Here is a 27,541-nt window from a genome sequence, read left to right as displayed (position 1 = left end):
TTTGCGTGTGTGCGTATTTTACTGTATTTTTCTGTGTGCACATGCCCTGTGTATTTATGTGCACAAAAAATACAACATACTCTTCATTGATTTCAATAGGCAGTTTAGTCTAATTAGTTTATTATGTGCTGTTTTTGTGCACAATATGCAGGAAAATAAGACACGCACATGTAATATGCAGCGCAAATGCAATTGTGGGAATAGGCCCTAACAGAGAGTAGCTCTGTTAAGGTATTACACATCCAATTAATCCTGGCATTTTTTTTCCCGACACATATTGTACTTTATTTAGGTGGTAAAAGTAAACCAGGATAATTTTGTATATTCATTAAAAACGCCAAAATTGAGGACATTTTTTTTAACTGCAGTATATCAAATATGTATAAAAATATTATAATTTTTTTTATCAGATATATATTTCCACATTTATTTTAGTTTGGAAGCACATTTGAAAAATGTTGCACATTTTGAAGCAACTTCAGATACTTAGGGTGGCTTCACGCGAGCGTGTTTATGTGCATGCATACGCACGCACATAAACACACATCTATTACAATCAATGCATTCCGTGTTTTACAGGCGTGCTCCATAATGATAGGACATGCGTGCACCATAGGGAATGCATGCATTGCCTTCAATGGAGCCGCGGCTGCTGTTGGCAGCTCCATTGAAGGCAATGGACTGCTAGCACCCCTGAAGTGATTTTTAGGGAAGAGGTTTAAGTATAAGCTCTTCCCTGAAAATAATCCCTTTTAGTGTAAAAAATAAATAAATAAAAAAATATATATACTTACCTGTCCGCCACTGCCGTGTCCCCTGCGGGGATGAAGAACACATCTGCCGCATGGGGCAGTTGTTTTCTTCATCCCTGCGGGGAATAAAGAATTCCCTGCTGCACCTGTCACAGATGTGACAGATGCACCGAAGGAATTCTTCATCCCCGCGGGGAATGAATAATTCCCTACCACAGCTGTCACAGATGACAGTTGCACTAGAGGGTCCAGCTACCGACACCCCTTAATTCTTTTTCAGGGAAGGGCTGTAAATATAAGCCCTTCCCTGAAAAACAAGCCAAAGTAGTGTAAAAAAAAAACCCGAACCCGTACTTGCTTTTCTTCAGCTGCCGGCGCTCAGCCGCGTCCTGTCTGTGCTGTCCCCAGCTCTGCAATGAAGTTCTTTAAGCAGGCAGGGAATTAAAATCCCCACCTGCTGAAAAAGCTGCCTGTGATTGGCTGAGTTTGTGTTTATTTTTTACACTACTTTGGCTTGTTTTTTAGAGAAGGGCTTATACTTAAAGCCCTTCCCTGAAAAACAATTAATGGGTGCTGGCAGCTGGAATTCTTTATTCCCCGTGGGGATGAAGAATTCCTTTGCCGCTTCTGTTGACAGGTAAATATATATATTTTTATTTATTTATTTTTTTACACTAAAAAAAACTATTTTCAGGGAAGAGCTTATACTTAAAGCTCTCCCCTGAAAATCACTTTAGGGGTGTCGGCAGATGATTGCCTTCAATGAAGCCCCGGCACCTGCATACAACCTTTTTTATTGCCCGTACAGGGGTGCGTACATATGTACGCACCTATGTACGCACAAGCACACGCTCTTGTGAAGCCACCCATACTAATTTAACTCTAATTTTTAACCCTTTCCAATCCACTGTCTGACGTCTAAAGACATTATGATTTAAGGTTGTACAGCTCCAATGTTGAAAGATGTCCGTCAGGGTTCTCTTACTGTATATTGCCAGCCTCTCTGCTGTCAGAGCCTATCCAACGTGTCACCTCATGCAGTACTGGCTTTAGCCAGCATATAGCGCTGTTATATAACAGCAGAAAAAGAGGAAGCCCCCTAGGAAAACCAAGGTACAATTTGGATTCGAAAGGGTTAAAACCCTGACATATATTTTTTAAATTTATTATTTTGTATGTATGGTATTGATGAATAAATTGATGCAATGGTACGTTTCACAGCAGAAAAAAAAACACACCTAAAATCCGTGTCCAACTCCGCATTAAACTACCTGTGCAAATTTTGACCTGGAACAGACTTCACCACTACATTTGAAAGGGTGAAATCGGCTGCAAATCTGCACACAAATGCTGTGGATTTTGGAGCGAAAATCCACTGTGCAAAATATCCAATGTGGATTTTGTTTCAGATCCACACCAAAATCCAATGTGTGAATGTACCCTTATAAATGTAATTTATTTCTGGATAAATTATTAAAAATGCACCCTACTCTAAACAGACACCTATAGTAATGAAATGGTATAGGTGATTGTAAGAGATGCGGCTAATTTCGGGTTAATTTGTTGACAGGATTAATTTGGGGTTAATTTGTATCGTGTTACACAGCATGCTTTCTCTCTCTCTCCTACAATTTCGCACTGACAGGCGAGCAGGGAAGAGATGAGCACTGTTACAACACTGACTATGCCAGGAAAGTTTGTTGCTTTCCGGCCAGGCCTATGATTAGTTGTCACTAATGTCATCAGGACCTGAACTAATCAGGTCCCAATAATGGCACCCACTGAACCATAGGCTGTTAAAACACCCAAATAGGCTGTTACTATCTGCTGTGGGGGGATGCAATGTCTCGCTGACAGCATAACTTAAATTTATGGTGCTGCTGAACAGAGCCCAGGCAGCAGTGATGTAAATTTATTGTGGACATCGCAAAGTGGTTACGTAAGATCTCCCGCTGAGATATGTACTCACCTCCAGGATTACCCTTTTCAAGTCCGCGCAGCAAAGCTAAAATATTATTTACAAATGGCCAGCATTGGGCAGACTGAAAAAAGTCAAGCTGCTATTTAGCAAACAGAAAATGATGCAATGTGGATATTGTAGAACAATTTTACTAAATGTATGGAAACCTCACCAAAACAGAAAGGGGTTCTTTACTGTAAGAGCAGTGAGACTGTGGAACTCTCTGCCTGAGGACGTGGTGATGGCAAAATCAGTAGAGGAGTTTAAGAGGTGACTAGATGTCTTTCTAGAGCGCTATATTACAGGATATAGACATTAGGTGACCAGCGGGTTGTTGATCCGGGTCTTGGAGTCAGGTAGAACTCAAACGTTGATCCAGGAGTTGGGAAGGATTTTTTCCTCTAAATGAGCTAAATTGGCTTCTGCCTTTTTTTTTTTTTTGCTTTCTTCTGGATCAACAAGGGGGAAGGGGATAGAAACAGGCTGAATTAGATAGATATTGTCTTCATTCAGCCTCAGATACTTATTTACTATTAGAGTTGAGCGAACATACTCTGCCGAGCTTGATGCTCGTTCGAGTATTAGTGTACTCGATGGTGCTCGTTATTTGAAAGAGCATCAAGCCGTGTTCGACCCCGCCCCAGAGAGAGAGAGAGAGATCAGCACCTGGCGTCCCACATACAAAAATGCTCGAGTCTCCCATTGTAGTCAATGGGGTACGTTACTCGAGTAGAGCTCTCGAATTTTACGAAAAGCTCGACTCGAATAATGCGAACTCGAGCATTTGGGTGCCCGCTCATCTCTAGTTACTATGTTACATCCTTTTTTATTAGTTTCTCTTTAGCTTATTCTGATAATTGTTTTGGTGATTTGATTAGTAACAAGGCTTAATTGCTTCCGTACTGTATGTAGTTTCCCAGATCAGCCCCATCCATTGGAAAATCTGCAGCATTTACACTGTTTGTGAACATACCACAAGTCTTTCTTTTATATTTTCCATTTGCTAGTGAACCACTTTTGGCTTTGGCTAAAAAAAAAAAACTGCATGAAAAATTCACACGCTTTTTTTTAATTTTTTTTTAACTCTGCAGTTTTTGTGGCAAAGCACCTTTAAAAAGATTTCTCATAGACTACTAGCTTTATTCCTGTGACATCTAATTCATAACGGTGTTGTACCTTGTCTAACAATTCTGATAAATAACCTGTATTAGTTGCTCATTCCAGCTGTCCTGAACTGCATTATGAGAATTCGGTAATGCAAAAGATTATTTTAATATATGCAAATGCCTAATTTAAATGTATCAAGGTTTGGATGCAGAAATGACATGTTTTTGTTTTCTAATACCCAATTTTGATGAACTGTAATAAACATTTTGGGACACTGTAATAGCTTGGCAGCATTCTTAGGTATAGCATCAGCAAAACTACATTTGTTAATTAGTTCTCATTAACTTACGTTAACTTAAATTTAACATTTCTTAAATATATAGAACTAAATATTGTGTTAAACAGTTTCTGAAGTTTATTAGAAGGAAGTTGCTCCTGTATTTATTTTGAAACTTTAACCTAATTCTGTCGCCCATCTTTGGTAATTGTTGTACAGCTACAATCTTGAAAGTTTACTCTTGAGTGCTCCCTAGACAAGGCTGGTTATGAGAGTATCATTTTTTTTTTATTGGTGTCATATATATATATAATCCAAAATTCAATCTTTTAACATGCTTATTGTTTTCTCTAGATAATTAGCGGGCAATTGCAGGAGACCAGATAGATAATGCCTTTCGTCAATAGTAAACTCCTTAAGGTGAACTACTGTGCAGTGCTGGCACTTTGTAAATAACTTACCCTCATAGATAAAAGTACATGCTTTCCAAATACCACACTGAATGTACCCAGTAAATCTCATGATGGCTCCATTATCTTCAGAAAATCATCCCACAAAATGGCTGTGAACCAATCAACCATATAGGTTTTGGTACAATCTAGGATCACTTGCATTCTCTGTCAATTCCTCAGAATTTCAGCAGGGTACTTTTTGATTTCTTTATTTCTGTTCCCAAAAGTGTATCAAATACAAATCTTGTGCGTTATTTAAAAACTGTGACATAGATTGATGGTAGAAAAATACCAAATGGTCCATCTAGTCTGCTTTTACATAATTTCCTTTCATTTTTCTCTTAGAATAAGGCCGGCTTCACACGGCCGTGACGGGCTCCGCTGTTGAATTCCGCGGCGGAGTCCGTCACGGCGCTCCCCAAAGACCCCAATACTTACCTCCGGCGTCCTACGTCCCGCATGACGCTTCGGCACGCATGCGCAATAGAGTGCGTGACGCGCCGGCCGTGTCATATAACACGCCCACAGCGTCACATGACGCGCCGGCCGTGTCATATGACGCGGCTGGCGGTAGGCGGGGAAGCGGTTTCACGCTATCTTCCGCTGTGCTACAGCGGGAGATAGCGTGAACGGACGGCTTCCATTGACAGCAATGGAAGCCATCCGCATGTACACCCGTGGCAAACAGAGCATGCCGCGGGTGAGGACGGGAGATTTCACGGTGCGGAATTCCGCGGTGGAATTCCGCACCGTGAGCACTGAGCTATTAGGTTCAATAGAACCTAATAGCTGCGGGCAACGCAGCGGATTTCCGCCGCGTATTACGCGACGGAAATCCGTCCGTGGGAAGGAGCCCTAAATATGTTTATATCAGGTATTACCTTATTCTTATTGTTGATTTTCCAGCCAATTGCTAGACTTGTGTTCCAAGCATCTACTACTCTTTCAGTAAAATAATATTGCCAACATTACTTCTGATTTTTCCCCCAGCTAATCTCAGATTTTGCCCCCTTAGTCTAGTGCTTATTCACACAAGCGTATATCGGCCGTCATTATCATGGTCGGACGATACACGCTACCATCTGATGGATTGGATTCCAATGCATCAGATTACACAGACTTATTACCACGACATAAAAGCACCCAGCCGGCCATTATAGGGTCGGGCACTTTTATGCCGGAAGCAAAGCTGATCCTGGAACTATTTCTGCCTGAAATACGTTGGCCGCTGCTCCTATGGGGGGCAATGACAGCAGCCGGAGAAGGGAGGTGGGAGAGAGTTTAGCAGTCTGACTGCTAAACTCCCTCCCCCTTCTCTCCTCCTCTCTCCTCCTTTCTCCTCCCCTCCGGCTGTTTGCAATGGGAGGAGGCTGTGCTAAGCCCCGCCCCTCCCATTGCTGGCTACGGGCAAAGGTTGGGGTCAGGAGCTTAGCTCCGCCCCCTCCTATTACAAACCACTAGAGGGGAGGTGAGGTGAGCTGGTGGGGGGGGGGGGAGAGAGAGCTTAACAGAGCTGTCTCTCCCCGCCCAATGGCATTGCGGCCTCGGGGGATATGCGCCAGGCCATTTGAACGGGCGCACAAACGTTAGATTTTTGTGCCCATTCATGCATTTTTACGGTGCTGGCGGCCGCACATTAAGATGCCTATGGCCATGTGAAAGAGCCCTAATAAATATACTGCTCTCCTGAATCTTATTTATACATTTAACATATATAAAGGTTTCTGTCATGTCCCCCCTCTCCCTTCTTTCCCCCATGCTATACAAATTAAGTTATTTAGGTCTTTCCTGATAAGTTTTGTTCTTGAGACCTTCCACAATTTTGGAGCCCTTCTTTGGACCTTTTCTATTTTATCAATGTCTTTCTGTAGATGAATTCTTCAGAAGTAAACAGCATTCCAGATTTGGTTTTACCAGAACTCTATACGACAGGATCACAATCTCCTTCTTTCTACTGGTCAAACCACTAGCTATGCAGCCAAGCACTCTACTTGCTTTCCCTGCTGCCTGACTGCTCTGTTGTCTCATTATAAAGTTATCAGAAATCAGAACCCCTTAATATTTATGTTCTGAAGTTTAAGAAAACACAGAATAGCCAATACCAAACGGATTCCAAAGATTTCTTCTCCCCCAGTGTATTATTTTACATTTGGAAACCCTGAACTGCAGTCTCTATTGCTTTCACTATTGTTTGTCATAGGGAGCAAACAGCTCAGATCTAGTTTAATTTGAAGGCAAATTGATATTCCCCCGGAGGGCTGCTTCAGGGTATCCAAAAAAAACATTCATACATTCATATCCCTAAAACATTCATACATCTTATCTGCTTGGCAAACCGAGGCATCTAGATAGGAAACCGTTATGACATAGCCTAAGGTGTTCACCGTTTAGTTGTACCTTATTTCAAGGCAAAGAAAAGGATGATCCAGCTCCACAGACTAAACGAATAAACCTTTGTTTGGTCACTGTCTCCTACGTCTGGATTTTATGGGTTTCAAATAAAGACTTATTCTTTGGTCCGTGCAGCTTGATCATCCTGTTCTCTGTGATGTATGCATAGTCCATACTAGATCCATGCATCGAGCTATAACAGGTGGTGAGCAGGTAATATCTTTTGTTGGTATACCTTAATTCAGTTGGGCTGAGTGGTGATTAGTTTAATACAATAGATTATTTGTTGTTTGCTTACAGTATTTTGTAGTCTGGAGGTTGCCCAACTTAAGAGCATGGCGTTCAAAAATTGATTTATTACCTTGTGTATTTCATTAGTAAAATGTAAGCCCAGGTAATTATCATTCATATTTTCTTTGTATTCGGAAAATTGCAGCCACGTGGCTGACCACATTAATATAGCTTGCTCATAATATAGTGAATGAGGTATAGTATTCCATTAGAACTTAGTTCTATTATTTTGCCACTGTGTGGTAGCATTATTAGAGTACTGTGCTTCTGCATATTTAAGCCTCGGATTGGCTTAGCTGTGCACTATAATACTATGGCATTATTCTGTTGGCATGGTAATATTTGACCTTCGTATTCTGTTGGTCTAGCATTACAATTTCAATACTGTAGAAACTCACTGATTGTATTTCAAGATCTGTTTGTATCCATCCTTACAAAAGAAAATAAATTGATGGGAGATGCCTCAGCAGCTGGGTACATGCAGAGCCTAAAGTACTTTGCATGGACCGTGCATTCAGAACGTCTGCAGACCCTTTCACTTTTCACGTTTTTACATTTTGTTATGTTGTGGGCTTCTGCAAATAAAAAAAAAATCAAGTATTTCACCATCATTCTGCACTCAGCACCTCATAATGACAAAGTGAAAACAGAATCTTAGAAGTCTTTGCAATTTTGAAAAAAAAATGAAAACATTTCATTACTTGGCATTTGCATAAGTATTCCAACCCTGTAATGAGTACTTAGTTGAAGCACCTTTGGCAGCCATTACAACCTCCAGTCCTCTTGTGTATGAAGCCACAAGGTTTACACACCTAATTTGGGGATTTTCTGCCATTCTTCTCTCCACTGTATTATTGGGGACTTTCAGTGCCGAATAATTTTTTTTGGCTTCCTCAAATCTGTGCCTCCACACAATCCTGTCTCTCAGCTCTACAGGCAGTTCTTCCCCCCTCATGGCTTTGTTTTGACTCTGATATGCATTTTGATCTGTGAAACCTTATATAGAAAAGGCTAAATTGAATTTACCACAGGTGACTCCAGTCAAGGGGTAGAAACCTCTCAAAATGATCAGGAGAAATGGGAGGTCCCCAGTGCAAAATGTCAAGTCTCTTAACCAAAGGGTCTTTGGCAATGCAAAATGTTAAAAATTTTTGTTCCTTTTTTTTATTTTTAAAAAAGTTACATTCTGTTTTCGCTTTGACATTATGGGGAATTGAGCGCAGAATGATGGGGATATACATGATTTTTTTAGATAAATTGTACAAGGCCACAGCATAACAAAATGTAACACTGGTGTTGCTTGTCGTAATCGGCTGGGTGATAAAATTGTACCGACTTGACTTTTTTAACAAAAATTGACAGAAAATAGTTTTACTGATAAAAGGAGACGCGTGTGTAGATTTTGTTCTATTATTGTGGCTCGGTTGTTGACACTGTTCCCCTTCAGTGCTGGAGTTCTAGGTTCAAATCTCATCAAGGGTAACTTATGCATGGACTTTGAAAAACTACATCCACATGTTGCTCTTATTTAAATTTGACCTTACGACTCCAGCACTACAAAATAGCAGCACTAACCACTGAGCCACCACACCTGTCTGTCTGATGTCAGAGAAAGAGGGGAATAAAAGCAAAAAAAAATCCCACCCAGATGATACCCTTAGCCAGATTTGAAACTACAACTCCAGCACTGCAAAGTAGCAACGCTAACAATTAAGCCACTACACGTCTGTTCTAATCAGAGCAGGCGAACAACAGCATGGATAAGAAAAATAACATCCAGATGTTGCCCTTGGCCGTATTTAAACCTACAACTACAGTACTGAAATGCAGCAGTGCTGAAAACTGAGCCTCCAAACTTGCATGTAATAGTCCAGAGGATACAAACAATAGCAAGCATAAACAAAAACAGAATAGAACAAAAAACATCCAGATGTTGCCTTCGTCAGATTTGAACCTACAATTGCACATTGCAAAACAACTACACTAACACCTGAGCAACCATATTCGTCTGTCCTATTCCAGAGGAGGAGGAGAACAGCAGCAAGAATAAACACAGAGTGAACTGAAAAATCCCATAAAGATGTTGCCCTTGGCCATATTTGAACTTTCAACTCCAGCACAGCAAAGCCACCACACTTGTCTGTTCTGCTCTGGAGAAGATGAACAGCAGCAAGAATAACCGCAGAGTGAACTGAAAAATCCCATACAGATGTTGCCCGTGGTCATTTTAGAACCTAAAACTCTCTAGATCTGCTAAGTAGCAGTTCTAACAACTGAGCCACCAAACTTGTCTTTGTGTTTATTCTTGCTGCTGTTTTCTTCTCCTCTGGAAAAGGACAGACAAGTTTAGTGGCTCAGTTGTTGGAACCTAAAACTCTAGAACTGCAAAGTAGCAGCTCAAATATGACCAAGGGCAAAATCTCTGTGTAATTTTTCTGTTCCTTTTTGTGTTTATTCTTGCTGTTCATCTTCTCTGGAGCGGAACGGACAAGTGTCATGGTTCCGTTGTTAGCACCGCTGCTTTGCTGTGCTGGAGTTGAAGATTCAAATCTGGCAAGGGGCAACACCTGGATGTGATTTTTCTGTTCTTTGTGTTTTATTCTTGCTGCTGTTCTCCTCCTGGAATACGACAGACAACATAAAAACCCCATCCAGAGGTTGCTATTGGTCGGATTTGAAACTAGAGCTTCAGTACTGCAAGGCAGCAATGCTAACAACTGAGCCACTACAATTCTTTATTATCCCTTCTCCAGAGAAAAATAAGAATAATAAACACAAAGAGAATATGCTAACTCCATGCAAATGTTGTTCATAATCAGCAGTGAACCTAGAACTCCAGTGCTACAAGGCAACAGTGCTGAACACTGAGCCCCCAAGCATCTAACTTCCGCTGCTTTTCCGGAGGATGAGAGGGAGAAAAATGACTATTCTCCTTCATCCCCTTTCTCCCTTTCTCCTCCTTATTCTATATTTCCTCCTTTAACTCATTCTTCTTCTTACATTTCTTCTTCTCTTTATCCTCCTTCACTTTTTTCTTCTTCCTGTCCTCAGGAGCAGGAGAAGGGCAAAGAAAGAAAAGAAGAAAGAACAAGCATGGTGGGCTCAGTCATTAGCACCGTTGCATTGCAGTCCTAGGTTCAAAATTGACATGGGCAATATCTAGATGGGATTTTTTTGATTTGGCTTTGTGTTTATTCTTGTTATTGTTCGCCTCTGGAATAGAAAAAACAAGTATGGTGTCTCGGTTGTTAATGCTGCTGTTTTGCAATGCTGGAGTTATAGGTTCAAATGCAGCTTGAAGTTTTTCAAAGTCGATGTTACTTTTCATAGGATTTGAAGCTAGGATCCCAGCACCAAAAGGTAACAATGCTAACAACTGAGCCACATTAATAGAACGAACGCACGCGCATGATGATTCTTTGAAAATCAAGTCTGGTGCTCCCAACCATGCATCATTGTGTGTAGCCATACCTGTTGGGGAATGAGGTGGCACTACTGAACAATGCCAGGCTTTACCTAGCATTAACACACATGAAAATTCTTGTTGGCAAAAAGTGGTGGGAAAAACATCTTTTCAATACAGTTAAGGCTGAAAAAAATCATATTGATACATTTCATTCAGTAAATGCTAATAAGTGTTTGTTATAGGAGGGATGCTTCCTCGGCTACAAGAAAAAGGCCTTTGGGGCTGAGCATTGCAATCCTCTATGGTATTATCAATCCATTATTACACAAACTTTACTGAATGTTCCTTTTTTGATGATTTGCAAATGTTTATATGGTATGTGCTATAGATAATATATTATGAGTTTTTATACTCGGCAGAACTTTATAGCACTGCATGTTCTCTAACCCATAATTTATGGACACGTCAATAGCCTTTTCCTTTCATGATAGAATTGTAGTTAGTAGATAATAGATTATTTTATCTGTTGATTTCCCATTAGACTCTAACAGAGTGGGTAGAACATTTAATTCTTTGAATTCAGAAAGAAAGGACAAATGTTTGCTCACTAAATAAATCATAGCTGTTTCTTCTAAGGAAAGTGCAGATGGAGATAAAAGGATAAAAAAAACTAGTCAAGCTGGGAAAAGCTTATTGTGAATAGATTTGTGTTCTTCTAAGGGGAATAAAGTAGCTGTACATGAGAAATTCTCGTCTGAGGAATATTGCCCATAACCCTGTGTACAATACACAACTACAACACTTGGGGGCAGTAGACTGTGTGTATTTTTTTTCTATTTTGCAAAAGCATTTAGAACAATTTAACTCTTCGAAAAAATTCCAATTTGGTCATTGCAGAATAAACTTGCATTCATCCCTGCTAAAGAAAACCACTAGTCCTAAAACAATCGCTTTAGAAGGATATTGTTGGCTGTCGATCAGCCCAGTGACTTCTGAAGATGCTACAGTCATTGGTGTAGTTGTACATTTTGTACTTGGATGCAGAAGACCTTATAAGTGCTATTTTGTCCTACTACTGAAATACAGCAGGCACCAATCAAGTGATTTCTAGCTCAAACTTTCAGTGCAATGTAAAAATGATCAGATTATATTACGTATACTTTATCCAATCTAGCGATGCATTTCTGTGCTTGAGCTTTATTTAGAGATCTCGGCATCACAATCTGTCTTCATTTTAAATTCTGCAATTCTCTTGTTACGCTGTAAAGTATTGTTTCTTATGTATCTCCTTAAAAGAAATGTTCGGCTTTCTATAACTATGCCTAGTAGTGTAACCCCATATGGATCCCTCTGATCTTTCTCTTCACACATCCCAAGTAGTGAAATCATAATCCAGCAACATGGGGATCTTAGTAAGCTTGTTAAGTACCTTGTTTGTGATGCTGTAAATGACAGAATTCTGCACATCTGCTATTCCTAGCAGGCTTGCTGTTTCTAAAGTACATATCTCCATAGTAGTGCTTAACATAGGCTCATTAGGGCTTGCTTTCCTTCATTGTACTATGCCCCAGGCATTCTGTGACACTTACCCACCTTTACTATGGAAGAGCGGAGAAGCAATATTGTCAATGCCACTCTGACATTTTGTTGACCATGCATAGATGTTGCATTTGTATGATGTGATTATGCAGTCCTATGGAAAACTCCAGATAACACAGCCTGAGCATAAGGGGTGCAGAGGTTGCAGTTGGGCCCTAGTGCCTAAAGGGGCCCACAGGCCACTCTGCTACTTGAGAAGTCAACAGTATTATAAATGGCAAATAGGTGGTAGACCTATTATTGAGTTTTCAATGTAAAATCGATGTTAGACCACCTGCACACGTGCGGATTTGCATTGTTAAATCCAGAGCGGACATAATACCACCCATAGCATGCTATGGCAAAACACTTTTTTTCTCTACACAAGCGGAAATCAATTGCAGTGTGCTCTATTTCTGTGCGAATTCCGCACAAACTGCTTCTATTGAAGTCAATGGAAGCCATCCAACCCGCGGCCCTTTCGCAATGACGTTGCCGGGATTTAAAAAAAAACAACAAAAAAACAAAAAAAAACAATTGCACAGTGCATGTCTGATAGTCCGCCATGAGGACCATCCGCAGTACAGCCGGCGAAGAAGAAAAGGGGGTTGCCAGATGTCAATCCGAAATGACACAGATTACGGCTGTTAACACTTTAGGTGGTGCAATGGTCACACTTACGTTTAGTTCTACAATGAGCAACCATCGTTTGGAAAAGTCTGTGTATAAAAGGCAGTTGTTTGTTTGATTTTACACAGAATGATGATTGCTTATTAGTTTACGGAGATATTGTTCATAGAGGGGATTTCCTCAAAAATTCAACTGTGACTTTACACCAGATGGAACTGCAGTGTCTGAGGAGCGGGCCTGCAGCCTAGGAGTCAGCGGGGTAGGGTTTGGGCCTTGTCAAGGGGCTCTCCATCTCCCACCCTGAGGGTAGCATGGGACTCGCACCAATTGCTGCTGGAGGGGACTTGCACAGGGATAACCCACTCTGTGGTTTACCTTAACAGTCTTTTGTAACGGGTGACGCCACCGTTCCTTCCTCGGCGGTGAATCCGGATGATGGAATAAATGGTTCACATATTGAACTTTAGCCTCTTCCTGCTCCAGGGCATAAGCTTACGTCCTGGCAGCAGGGTATCTCCCGCAACAGGGCGTAAACTTACATCCTGGGGTTACCACGAGATCAGAAGAGATCTCGCACTATCTGGCAGCAGGAGTCGGCTGTCACTCTAGCAGGAAGACATTAAGAAAACGTGCAACCTACTTGGCTCGCTTCTTTAGCCTCTGACAGTATGTACATAATTTACAAGGTCTTGCTGCAACTTAACCCTATTCAGCTGAATGGAATTTAGCTGCAATACCAGGCACAGCCACTGTAAAGTGTATGGCATTGTGTCTGGTATACAACAATGAGACTGCAGCACTTGCCATTGCCCCTTGAAGCAGCTTACCGGCTAGGGTGTTACGCAGAGGCGTAACTTGAAGCTCCCGGGCCCCGATGCAAAACTTGTAACGGGGCCCCCAACTATAATGTTTTACTCATAGTACTGGGTTCCCTATATGGAGAAGAGAGGCCCTATGGGCCCCCTAAGGCTCCTGGGCCCGGGTGCGACCGCATCCTCTATAGTTACGCCCCTGGTGTTACGAAGTAAACCCCCGCCCAGATTCTGAAATTGATGCGCTATCCTAAGGATAGGTAATCTCTGTGTCCTAGATAATCCCTTTTAATACTGTATTAATGTAGTAAACTATAGAATCCCATTAAGTGATCAAAAGGGTATTCTGGTAAGGTGACTTTTTTTTTTTCAAGTTTTCATGGGAATTATTACTGTATATGAGTAGTATTACTTTGTGCAGCACAAGTAGGGACACTTTTACTATGGGATACCCTGTGAGGGGCATTAGGCACAGTGTTAGGATGGAGCAAGTGTGCAGAGATGAGTTGTAGCTTGAAGAAATCTTTATGGCAGTCTGAACCTGATAGAGAAGAAAGGAGAGAGTGGGTGACACCAATCAGAGATGCCACTTGTGATCACTGGAGGTAACTGCACAGTAATCGCTCTGTAGGGCTGATGACTGTATTACATGGAAGTCACTAGAGCTGAGATGCTGTATCCAAGCCTGCCATGTTATATAAAATCAGACAGCATATCTATGAGAGAGCATTTATAACTATGTGTAGGGGACAGACCATGGTCGGTAGCCATGCAAAGCAGCTGTGTGGCGGACTAGCTGAACTTTTGCATTAGGGCACATGAGCCTTGGACTGTACACCTGACTCTGGTTTCTTGAAGAATGTGATGTAGGGCAGGACCCAGGATAGTGCTGGGGACAGGGACCCTTCTGCTGTGTGTTGTACAGGGGATGTGAAGGGTCAGAACGCAGTTTTTCAAATGTTATCCCACAGGGTGGGTATAACATCGATTTCATGATTCTGAGCAAACTCAGCATTGTACTTAATGTGAAAGAGCCCAAGTGTTCCCTGGCACTTAGAGTTGGAGCTGTCTGAACAGTGTCGCCATTCCTGTCTTAGTTGATGACACCAAGTGTGGCGTCTCTAGATGCCCATCCTGCTGTAGGAGGAAGTGAATGAAACCAGAAGGGACCATTTTCCTGATGGCCTGCTCTGACTTGACTAGTCGTTTAGTGTAAATATGGCCACCAACAGGGTACTGTGTGATAAGTCGTTAGTTATTTTGTTTCAGCTTACCAAACAAATAGTCGCTGGGTCATGAAAAGTCATCTGATGTAAAGTTACCAGGAAATCCCCTCTATGAACGATATCTCTGTAAACAACTAATGAGCAATCTTGATTCTGTGTAAAAGCAAACAAAAAACTGTTGTTTGTACATTTTGACTTTTCTGAACGATGGTTGCTCGTTGTAAAGGTACCCTTAAGGCTGGGGTCACATGGGAGATATTCCCGGCGAAAATCTCACGGTTTGGCCACAGCGAAAAACCGTGAGATTTCCTCCAGGAAAGTGCTGCTTCAAAATCCGGGTTTTAAAGCAGCTTTGCCATACGCCTTTCCATTGCGGCCATCGCTCCCATAGAGGAGAACAGGGCTGCAGCGGAAGAAAAAAAGAATGGACATGCTGCGGCCGGTGAATCCGCGCCACAGCACTGGCTTCCGCCAGTGCTGCCGCGACAGATTCGCCATCCTGTGTGGACAAGATTTCTGAGAAATCTCATCCTCATGGATGGCTAAACGCGGGATTAGCGCCTGCAGGCAGATTTGCCGCGGCGAAATTTCGGATGGAATTTCCGCGGCAAATCTCCCCTGTATGAACCCAGCCTAAGGCTGGGTTTACACAGTAAGGAATTGCCGTAGACTTTCCACACGAACTTTTGCAGCGTTCATGTCAATTGTATCGCCCTTTCTGCTACGGCTCTCTCTTCTCTATGGGGAGAGATTCCCTCAGCGGAATACAGGCAAACAAGCCGCTTTAAACCCATGCCAAATGGCGTAGGTTTTGAAGTTGCCTTTCCACTGCAGAAATCTGACAATTTCCATGCGGTACCACTGCGGACATTCCACAAGATTTCTACCCAGTGTGAACCCAGCCTAAATGTGACCAATGCATCGGTTCCGTTCAGTTACTCATACTACATCCCAGTGTCAGAAAGGGATAGTTTTGGCCCACCAGTAGAATTTAATCTGGAGGCCCATTCTACAATTGCATGCAAATATTAGTGCTTACTTTTTAGTCTACATGCACACATACACATGTTTCTGTTTGCATCACTGTATTGTGCATTGTATCGTGGATTCCATAAATCACAGTTAGCTTTTCCTCAAGACCGGTGTTCTGTGCGATATTGCTGCATTTTCTCATAGCTATATTGAGATTTTGTGTCGCTACAAAGTCACGCAACTTTGTAGCACTTTTTACCTGGGATTTTCAGGGGCCTTCAAATATAAGCCCTACCCAGAAAATAAGCCCTGGCCACCTATAAAAAAAATATATATACATCACCTAAAGGCCACTGTCCTCTCCGCCGCACGTCTTCTCTGCATCTCCGGGACTTTGTCTTCAGTCAAGGCTACCTGGTCAGGGCTTTTAAAAACCCCACCTCCAGAAAGTGCTGCCTCCTGATTGTTTCTTGAGCGCCACGGCAATCCAAGCTAACACTCGATGAACCAATCACAGACATTCAATGAATGGCTGTGATTCATTCATCGAGCTGTGGCTCTTGAAAACCAATCAGAGGCAGCGCCTACTGGAGGCGGGTTTTTTCAAAGCCCTGACCAGAAAGCACCGCCCAAAGACTTTAAACAAGTGCCAGAGATGCAAAGGAGACATGCGGCGGAACCGGAAAGCGTCTCTAAGGTGATGTATTGTTTTTTTTTGTTTGTTTTTGTTTTTTTCATGCAGATAGGACTTATTTTAGAGGAAACAGTAGGATTTCCTACTGTAAAAGTTGCATCGTACCAGATGAAAGACTCGTTTTCATGCGATGCAACACAAAGGAAGGCTCTATAGGGAAACATGGGCTACAAAACATTGCAAATCCCAGCAATATTCAGCAACCCGCATTTTGTTTTTTTTTCCTTGAAATGTAGCAGGCTACAAAACCTTGCTAATGTGAAGGAATTCATAGGAAAGCATGGGCTTCACATACACGCAATTCGTAGCATTGTTGCATTGCGAGAAAATCACATTTTGTCGCCCGTTTGAAAAGGGCCTAAAGGGAACCTGTCTCACTGGGTTTGTGCTATGTTGACCATGGGCAGCATGAACCCGGGGCAGATGTGCACAGCTCCCCTGTGTAGGTGTTTTGAAACGCTGCCGTGTTTTAGACTAAACACACTTTAACATTTTTCTGTTTGAGTCCAGATCTCTGTTCAAGGGTCAAAGGAAAGGAGTGACCCAGCCTCTCACTGCCCCGATCAAGGTCCTTTATGCTTGTTTACAGGAAGAGGAACTGTAAGGCCGCCTGCAGACGAGCGGAAATCCCGCCGCGGGATTGCCCGCGGGATTTCCGCCGCTGAAAGTCTGCATAGGAGTGCATTACAATACGCACTCCTATGCAGACGGCCGCGGTTTGGCCGCGCGAAATCTCGCGCGGCAAACAAACCGCGGCATGTTCTAATTTTCTGCGGGGCACGCACTCACCTGGCCGCCGGCTCCGGTCTGCGCATGCGCCGGCTGCGCGGCAGCCGGCACATCAAAGAGCCGGGGCCGCCAGGCGCGGGTGAGTACGCGCTCGTCCCTGCAGGCTCTGGGGTCGGATCGCGCGGCGAGATTTCTCGCTGCCGGATCCGACCCGCTCGTCTGCAGGCGGCCTTAGTCTACATGCTGCAGGTCAAAAATCTCTGAAAAATGGCTAAACTTACTGATGCAGCAGTACAAAGACAGGTGCAAACAGTTCCCAGCAGCATACAGAAGGAAAATGCCATCGAGAGAGGTAGCACAGGTGTAAAATACTGATGAACAACCACTCACGCACCCATGACGTATTGGATGGAGGCTGTGTAGTATTATACTTGCACACAGTTAAAGCTTGTATAGAATGCCAGTGCGGAGGAGACCATGGGGATGTTCTTCAGATGATTGTCATGGGTGGCTCTATGATCTCCCCCTGGCATTGGCAGCAGGTGCAAAAATAGAACAGGCAAAATGTAGGTGATGGCAATAAATCTCCACAGTGTTGCCCCTTGATGCCAGTACCTCTTTTCCCATAGATAGTTACTCGTTGGCGAATAATAGAGTCCACACACAAAGTTAACTTTCAAAACTGGAGGTACACTGTTTCCTTTACTCACAGAATCCAACCTTGATTTTCCAAGAATACAGAAAGATGAAAGTTCAGACACAACACTTCTAGTAGTTTTTTTTTCTCATTTATCACACACTCACACATCCTTCTAGGAGGCACTTTTCCTTCCCGTTACAAAGTGTCTTCAGTCCAAGTTATCTGATTTGATGATCCCCGGGAGTACTCTCCTGACAGTGTTCTCCTCACCACTCCTGTCTCTTTCTCTTGGTGATCAGCCACACTTCTCAGCTGGCACTATTACAAGCTATTGCTTCTAGTTCTAGTTTGGTCTTTAGTATGTCTCACCGAGTATGAGACAAACCCACGGCTCTGCGGGGGCAGAAGCATAAGTCAGCTTCAGCCTCACGCTGACGTATTCTCCTCCACCAACTACATCTTGGCACACTCTCTCTCCCTCCAACTCCGCCTCCTCCCACCTACTCTCCTCTTGCAAGACTAAACACAACTCACAGGTTAAAGGGTGGGAGGGCGACAAGACGGTTGATTAGCACTCACAAAAAGACCTACAGTATATATAAAAAACAGTTCACGCGAGACAGACATACACCTACCCTAAATACACCCCAACTCCAGGACACTACACCAGTGCCACAAGTACATGTAGCGCACCATGCAGGCTTACAGCACCATTACTATTAGACAGGGCGGCTGAACCTAACCTTCCCTTGTAACCTTCCTATCAGTATGTATAGTTCTTTTGTAGTGATTTTGAAGCATGAAGAGACTTCGTACATTAGGCTCATCTCTGTACCGTCCTTTAACCTAAAAAGAAATTTGCTCGCTACGATGGGGTAGATTTCAGGTATAAGTTGTCCTAGTTACTGGCATAACTTACAAGGGTTTTCCAAGCTATTTAGTTTTATAAATCTGTGTTCCTCATGCCCAAACGTAACGTAAGATCCTTTCTCCCTTTCCTAGGTCCTTGTAGTTCCAGTTCCGCACCTCATACTCTGTCGGGTTAAACAAGCTGTAGTCAGTCTGTGTACAGGACATTACAGGCTACTGCAGCCAATATCGCACGTCAGCGTTTGAGCAATGAGATCAATGCTGAGCAATGCTGATTGGCTACAGCAGCCTGTGATGTTCCTTCTACAGGATAGTTCTGCAGCCTGTAAACAAACCCAACAGAGTATGGAGGTGCAGAAACCCAGGAAAAGTGAGGAAATGATGTTTTATTATGTCTGGGCATTAGGAACACAATATTTAAAACAGAAATTAACTCTGATAACTCCTTTAACCCTTTCCAATCCAATTTATATCCTGGTTTTCCTAGGGGGCTTACTCTTTTTCTGTCGTTATATAGCGGTGCTGTATGCTGGCTAAAGCCAGTACTGCAGGAGTTGACATATTGGATAGGCTCAAGCAGCAGAGGGGCTGGCAATATACAGTAAGAGAACCCCAACGGATGTCTTCCAACATCAGAACTAAACAGCCTTAAATCATAATGTCTTCAGAGGTCAGACAGTGGATTGGAAAGGGTTAAATCTGTTGGGATGGGGGGGCAGACAAACTGCCAACAAGCCACACTCACTTTAAAAAAAAAAAAAAAGAGGTGCAAGCTGGTTTACAAGAAGTCATATTTTTTACAAGCATGCCTTGCACTAAAGATTACGACTTTCATGCCGCTTTTCCCATCCTAAACCTCTTACAAATATGCGTACAATCCCATTCCCTTATTCACGATTTTTTTTGTCATAATCCCTCTTTAAGTTCAGGGCCCCTGTGTGCATACAATATCGGTCACCTGCCACCTGCACAGAGAGAAGTGCACTACAGGCAGCAGATGGCAATAAATTGAGGGAAAGGGGAAGCCGCATCAGTGTCCAGGAGGCAGGGCCCATAGATAAGAAATGAGTTCCACCAAAAGCTACTCCTAAGGCCCTGGTCCCCAAATGGATAAAAGAGATGCTGCCTGCCGCAGCCCATGGAGGAAGGAGATGGGTCCTGCTGTGAGTGGGACGATATTGGTGTTCTACCCCTGTCGGTGGTGGGAAGGGAAGGATGGAGTGGCTGACCAGTGCATAGCGCCTCATTTATTTAAAAAACAGGTGGTCTTCTTGGCTGAAGGGCGCCCAGGTGGATACACCAATCCCTTGGTGGGCCAATCTGAGTCTGCTGCATCCCGATTCTGTTCAAAGGTTTGTTTTTCTTATTTCTTGGATTTCATTTTCCAGAGAAGCAGCAGCCTTGGATGTATGCTGCTGTTTGTTCGTGATCGAGAGACTGATGCGCAATAATATGTTTAGTCTCCCGCAGTTTGATGCTAAATAATACATTAACCTATAGTGCTTTCTTTTAATTTTGAAGCCAGTTGCCCAGCTGTGAATCTGAGTATCATTAGATTATGAAAACCACTAATAAAGAGTTGTACAAGTACATTGTTTGGTCCCATAGGAACAATGCTTTCAGCTTGAAAGTTGCGTGTTCTTTGTTGATAATCCATGCACAAATGAGGTTTTATATGCCGGCAAGAAGCTCTTCTCTTATGTTTGAACTCCCTGAGGGTGTTGTAAATAATATACACCATAACAACATTAAACCCACTAACTAGTGAAGTGAATAATATTGATTATCTATTACAATGTTACCTGTCAAGGAGTGGGATGTATTGGGCTGCAAGTGAATAGTCAATGGTTAGTACCCAAAGGGGGACTGGGCATGGGGGCATGTGCCCCCCCAGGTTGGTCTTCTAGTAGAGATAAAGAGCCTCCTGCCACAGTTCTGGTGCTGTATTTGTTACAATCCTGGTTCAGGTGCCGTACTTATGTTACAATAATGGTTCTGGTGTGGTATATATGTACTCCTCTTGGTTCTGATGTCATCTTTATGTTAAGCTCTGCCTGTCATAGTATAAACGCAGCGCCAGAAGAATTCAATAGGTTAAGGATGGACTACTACTTATGGGACGCTACGTGTGCTTGCGTCCGCCAGCCCCCCACTACTAGAATCTGCCAGTCAGCCCCTGTTTGTACCAGAAATGGTCCAAGAAAATAAAAAGCTATAAGCACCAAAAGCGCTTTGATAAGTGAGGAACAAAGGTCAGTTTGCCTGGTTTGAGTCACCACAAAAGCTACTCTAAAACAAACTGTTGAAAAAGTTAATGAAAGCTACAATAGAAAGGCATCAGAGCTTGCTGCATTAGGCTTCGTAACCACAGATCTGTCAAGAGTGCCCATGCTGACTGCTGTCACCTAGTAAAAGTGCATACAATGGCAAATGTAGTCCTCTGAACTGGACCATGGATCAATGGAAGAAGGTGGCCTGGTCTCATAAATCAAACTTTCTTCTATATTATTTGGATGGCTGGGTGTATGTAGATGGCACCAGGATGCACTATGGGAGGAAGACAAGCCAGCTGCGGCAGTGTAGTGATCTAAGCAATGTTCTTCTGGTGAACCTTCAGTCCATGTACTCATGTGGATGATACTTTGCCACATACCGCCTACCTGAACATTGTTGCAGACAAAGTGCATCCCTTCATGGCAACTTATTCCGTATCGGCAGTGACCTCTTTCAGCAGAAAAATGTTTTCACATCCCTCTTGAAGTTCCATATTTTAGTCCTGTTGAAAAATCTAAAAAAAGCTGAATCATTTCATATTTAGTTCCACCTTCAATGTGACCAGTTATCTGTACAATTTCATTGCAATACAAATTGAAATCTCTTAGGATGGATATACCCTTTGACTTTATGACCGCATTTAGTCTCTTTGGGTAGGTGTCTATCAGCATGGCACATGTTGACTTGGCAATCCTTGGCCACTCTTCCTTACAAAAGCGATCCAAATCTGTCAGATTGCGAGAGCATCTGGTGTGTAGCACCCTCTTCAGGTCAACCCACAGGACTTCAAAGTGATTCTCGTCTGGGCTCTGGCTGGGCCATTCCAAAACTTTGATTTTCTTCTGGTGAAGCCATTCTTTGGTTGATTTGGAGGTTTCCGTTGGATCGTTATCGCATTGAAAGGGGAAATTCATCTTCATCTTTTTAGCAGAGGCCTGAAGGTTTTGTGCCAAAATAGACTGATATTTGGGACTGTTCATAATTCCCTCCATCTTGACTGAAGCCCCAGTTCCAGCAGCAGAAAAATAGCCCCAAAACATAATGCTGCCTCCACTCTCTTCACTGCGGGTATGGGGGTCTTTTGGTGATGTGTATTGTTAGGTTTGCGCCAAACATACTTTTGGAATTATGGCCAAAAAGTTCATCTTGATGTCATCAGACCATAACATGTTCTCCCACTTGCTTTTGGCAGACTTGTTATAAGTTTTGGTAAAACATAGCCGGGCTTGGAAGTTTTTCTTTGTTAGAAAAGGCTTCCATTTTGCCACCCTACCCCACAGCCCAGACATATGAAGAATACGGGAGACGATTGGCACATGCACTACACAATCAGTACTTGCCAGAATTTTTTTAGCTATTTAACATGCGTTTAAACGTGATTTGCTGATTCTGAACATAGCCACGTCTCCAAATATAAGAGTGTGTTCACACTTTTATGTAACTACATTATTTTTGTTGGATTTTTTAACATGACAAAAACCTGGTATTTTTACATGGGTGTGTAGACTTTTTATATCCACTGTACATGGATGGATATGAGAGAAATGCACAATGATAATGTAATTTAAAGGGAATTTGTCACCATGTTTTTGCACCCCTCACTGAGGGCAACATAATGTAATGCCTGTCACACTGATTACCGTGATTAGGTCTACTGTGTGTACATGTGCAGTAGTTTTGGAGAAACTTTCATTTTATTAGTAGCAGCCAGACACCAGACTAGTCCTGAATATTGAGCTACAGGCTGGCCCCACCCACCACAATGATTTGCACTTCACTATGCACAGTAATAGGCAGACAGCAGTCAAGCATTGGCTGGAGGGCGGGGTGGGTGTAGCTAGCCTGCAGGTTATGAATATCCAGGACTACTTTAAAGTAGTCCTTTTATGCCTTTGCTGTTACGGATAAAGTGTTTATTCCTTAATTCTCTTTTTCTTTATTTTCTCTAAATAGATAATATTTGTTTGATCTGACACATAAGAGTTATATTAGAGTTGTGTACACTGATAAAACAAACTGCCCTACGGCAAGAGAATGCAAACTGAAGAATGAAGACAATTTTTGTGTATGTCAATTCTGTTTATTTGATGATATGTTACCACAGTTTTGTATTCATTACATTTTCTTGGCAGTTCAAATAAAATCCTTTTGAACCATAAAGTATTTATTCACACGGGCGCCGGTGTTACGTCCGCTGCTGGTGACTTAAAAACACATGACCGGGTGCACAAATCTAACGTTTGTGCACCTGTTCAAATGGCCTGAGCCCGGCATATCTATGCTGAGTCTGCAATGCTGTTGGGTGGGGGGGGGGTGGGGGGATAGTTTAGTTCTGCTAAGCTGACTCCCTCTTCCCTCCCCCTTGCAGGCTCTCAGCAAGGGGTGGAGGCAGGATGGGGCAGGAGCTTAGAAACTAGCTGCACCCCTGTCCCGCCCCCTCCCACTGCAAACAGCTGGCAAGGGGTGGAGAAGAGGAGAGAAGTGGGAGGGAGTTTAACAGTCATGCTGCTAAACTCCCTCCCACCTCCCTTCTCCGGCAGCTGTCATACGCTCCCATAGAAACCTATGCAGCCGCCGGCTTAAAGGCACCCGGACGAAATGCACTATCTTGGGCAGCGGGCGCTTTTACGCCGCGGAAATACGCCCACGCTCCTGTGAATCCAGACAAAAATGTAAGTTTCTCCCAAACTACTGCCCAGATCCACACAGCAGACATATCACTGTATTGGTGTGTTTGTCACTATTTTATGCTGCCCTCAGAGAGGTGCAAAAAGATGGTGACTGAGTTTATTTAATTGCTTATATTCCAGCCCATTATAAACATATGCTGAAACATGCTGTGGATTTACCAATAATTGTCAGGCTAACCCTGCAAGTCCAGCTTCAGTCTGGCATTTAGAGCTAAATCACGAGTATTAGCAGTGCTTGTATAATAGTGCCCTTAAAAACAATTAGGATCTGTGCTGACTAGGCAGAAGTGCAATCATTACACCGTATTATGTAAAATTCAGTTTGAGCTGCTGATACTAAATAGGTATTTGGACATAAAGAATTTTTCACCTTTCCACTATACAGGTGATAAATATGTAGGGGTCTGACCACTGGGAACCCCATGATCGCCAGATGTATTTAGGAGTTTGAATGGAATGGCAGTACAGCATGGGGCCCTGTTCAGGTGATTTGGGGTTTTCCAGCAATCATATTTCTGCTTATCTAGCATTTTCAACTGTGCAGGTGATGGGTGAAAATACTTTAGACTGAATACCCCTTTAATAACATGGGGCTTAAACAAATGTCTAATTTTAAACTGTATATTCTGAAACAGAGTTAATATAGAGAACTGCATAGCAATGTTCACTCTCAATGGGGATTATTTTTTCACCTGCCTTCCTCTGTGTGCCTATTGTAGTCATAATGCGCTGTTCTGTATAGTTGAGCTCTGCAGTAAGTGTTCCATTTAATGTGACATTCCTTCCTGTTGTGCAATTATTTAATAAGATCAAATGGTATTGATTTACTATTGCTGCTCACTGAGCCATAGGGATGTTATTCAATAATTATACAACATGCTCAAACTGGTAATGAGTCAGACCTGTGGTCCATCCCAACTCTTTACAAGAGGATTTTTATGCATGCTATGCCGTTCATCACATCAAAAATAAATAATTGTATACCTGAAATGTGGTGGGAATAGAGCCTATTTTCCACCACTAGAACTCTTCAGGAGGTTGAATATGACAGCCACTATTCCTATGCCCTATTAGCACATATGGTTGTCACAGAGGGAGGTCCCCTGCTTGGAAGCTTGCTCTATTAGCCAGAGTTCACAGCTGCTCATTTGCATGGGTACTGTAAATTTACATCAGCCCACAGCAATAACTGCTAATTGCAGAAGTTTCAGCTGCTGAAGCCACAGCAAATACATGATAACCAACAGGTCCTCACTTGGGGTAGGGCAGTAGAAATGCAGTCCTAAACTCTCGCTCATGACCTGAAGGTGACGGGTTCAACCCCCGCATGGTTAAGGTAGCAGGCTTAAGGTTGACTCAGCCTTCCATCCTGCCGAGGTTGGAAAAATGAGTACACAGCTTACTGGGCAGTAAAAGATGACTGGGGAAGGTTATAGCAAACCACCATAAAACAGTCTGCCAAGAAAACCTCACACTAGGAGTCAGTCATGAGTCGGTGCTTGCACCAGGGAACTTAACCTTACCTCGCTTGGAGTACTTTTACACGGGATGACTATAGGCTGAAAAATCGTGCAAACGAGCAATTTCCAGTAACGGGTGCAATGCTGTTAAGCCAACACCTCAATGCTGACCCTCCATTGTTAAAAGCATGTTCAGTTTGCTCTTTTTAATATTACGATTGTACTGATCTATGCATAATGTGAGTCACTAGAGGCCCCCAGGGGTAGCAATGTTACATTACTACTCACCTCCCCTTTTTATAAAAGAAAAAGTTATTGGCTGGCCTGGTCATGTGGTCTGGGGGAAGTTCCTGCAGTACAAGAAGTAGATATTCTCTGTGTTACATTTGTGTGGCCAAGTGAGCACTGGATCCACACGAACATGACTCAGATTGATAGGGAACACCAGGTGAAACTACCACAGATTAACACCTCTCCCTATCTTCTACTAAGGTAAGTGACACAGACCTACCTGAGCAGGGACATCGCCCCAATAAAGTGAGGGCCCAGTGGTTTTCAGATCTGGGCCCTAGCTGCTCCTAGGATCCCATGCACCCTGGATAGGACACATACACATGCCAGCACCAACAGGGACAACTGGACAGGGTAAAAAGACAGACAGAGCCTTACAGAGCTGTACGCCATACAGCAGCAAACAACCATTAGTAGCAGATGTAAATGCTATAAATGCCAGGTATTAGTTGACATTTTGATCAAAATATGGAAACTAGTGGGCTACTTCATGGCTCCTGGTTATACGGCTAGTCCCTACATTAACCTGAAGTCCAGTGACATAACCAAACAAAACCACAAGACACAAACCTTTCTTGTAGCCACTGCAAACACAACCTGCTCACACCACAAACAGAGAGAGAATGAGAACAGAGCAAGCTGACTGTATCCACACCTGGGAAGACAGCTTTATGTGTACTGACCTAAGACAATTGGCTGACTGGAGACGCACGCAATCCCCCATATCTGAGCAGGATAGCTGCAGATCATCTGTAGTACCACAGATCCCAGGAGGCAGACGTTACACTGGGATGTGAGACCTGTGCGAGGTGAAAGAGAGAAGCTACGACATAGCAAGTGGAGGAAACGCAGCAGAGCTTAACAGAGGGACAGATACAGGTGAACAGTGGCAATCTGTGACTGAGAGTCATGATTTATGCTGCCTGTACGACCGTGGTGTTAGGAACTTCCACTGAAAGAGAAGAGGAAGCAATACTACAGACTCACAAGGGCCACATCTGCAATGCTTTGCATTAATCATCTCCTTCAAATTTTGAGAGACTTCTTTCCCTTTTAGGTACAGAGTCGACCTTGAGAACTGTAAGTTGAGGTTAGCCCTCCATAAAAAACCCACTTGTGTGCACACCACAAGACTTCAGGCCTGCCAATCACAACACACATGCTTGAGCAGACACTAAAATTACAGAAGCAAAAGTGATATGCCAGGGACTTATAGATATAATTGCTGGAATTTCCGTCTGGACAATTCATCAGTTAAAGGGAAAATCTTAAAATGCTGAAATCTAAGTGTTACGGTATACTACCCATGATACGCCAGCCTGGGTGCCCTAGATCTCACCCACAACCCTTGTCCCTGCCTGCTTGCCTCCACTCCTGGCTAACACCAGGCGGGCAACTGGGCAACAGTCCCTCCAGGACGCTGGCGTACCTGGATGGAAAGGGTAGAATACCGATAGAAAAAGCAGATGTAAACAACCAACACGAACAATACTAAGCAGAAGTGAGGCAGATGGAAAAACCTGGCGGATGATAGCAAAGTATAGCAGACAAGATGACAGAGGCAGGAGACCAACAGAGGCAGGCTAGCTAGCACACTGAGGGAAACCAGAAGTTTGCTTTGGAGAAGGGGGAGTGGGTCTGCCGGATTCCCTAGCCTTACGGACCTGACATTCCTCTTTTCTGGATCTCAGCCTCTTGTCAGCTTTGACCGCCAATTCCATCGCACCATTGAGTGTCATGGGAGCGGGATGAGAAATGAGTAGATCCTTGAACAGCGCTATCATTCCAAGAGGTTTCATCTGCGTACAGTCTAAATTTAGAGCAATAGGCTAGTCCTCTACCCACTGCTGCCCTTGATGTAGAGACATGAGATGAGATACCGCCAACCCCGCATGGTCCGGCTCATCAAAAATACCTCCACGTTCCTGAAAAAACAAATCAACTGACTGCAGGCACACAAACACCTGTGAAGGAGGGGGCAAATGTAACACATAACATCATAACAACATAATGCCCCCCCACTTACAAAAGGGGGTGCA

General features: G+C 43.1%; 1 protein-coding gene across 5 annotated transcripts in view; it reads left to right on the top strand.

Moving 5' to 3' along the window:
- The window catches only part of MAGI2 (membrane associated guanylate kinase, WW and PDZ domain containing 2), a 955,112-nt gene that overhangs the window by 595,965 nt on the left and 331,606 nt on the right, over positions 1-27,541 (top strand). The window lies entirely within an intron of this gene.

The sequence above is a fragment of the Eleutherodactylus coqui genome, chromosome 2, assembly GCF_035609145.1.
Source record: "Eleutherodactylus coqui strain aEleCoq1 chromosome 2, aEleCoq1.hap1, whole genome shotgun sequence".
In the NCBI taxonomy this organism is placed as follows: Eukaryota; Metazoa; Chordata; class Amphibia; order Anura; family Eleutherodactylidae; genus Eleutherodactylus; species Eleutherodactylus coqui.
This window is presented reverse-complemented; position numbering and strand designations above follow the sequence as displayed.